This window comes from Cucurbita moschata, unplaced genomic scaffold, assembly GCF_002738365.1.
Source record: "Cucurbita moschata cultivar Rifu unplaced genomic scaffold, Cmos_1.0 Cmo_Scf00059, whole genome shotgun sequence".
Classification (NCBI taxonomy): Eukaryota; Viridiplantae; Streptophyta; class Magnoliopsida; order Cucurbitales; family Cucurbitaceae; genus Cucurbita; species Cucurbita moschata.
Window position 1 is genome coordinate 1,043,066 of NW_019268575.1, and position 248 is coordinate 1,043,313.

The following is a 248-nucleotide window of genomic DNA, read 5'->3' on the forward strand; positions in this document are numbered from 1 at the left end:
TGAACCAAGTTTTAGAGGACATGTTGCGGGCCTGTGTACTGGATTTCTCTGGGAGTTGGGACTCGAAATTGCACCTTATGGAATTCGCTTATAATAACAGCTACCAGGCGACAATCGGTATGGCACCATACGAGGCATTGTACGGAAGGCGGTGTAGGACACCAGTATGCTGGGGCGAGGTGGGGGAACGGGAATTGATGGGTCCGGAGCTGGTCCAAGTCACCAACGAGGCGATGCAGCAGATCAGG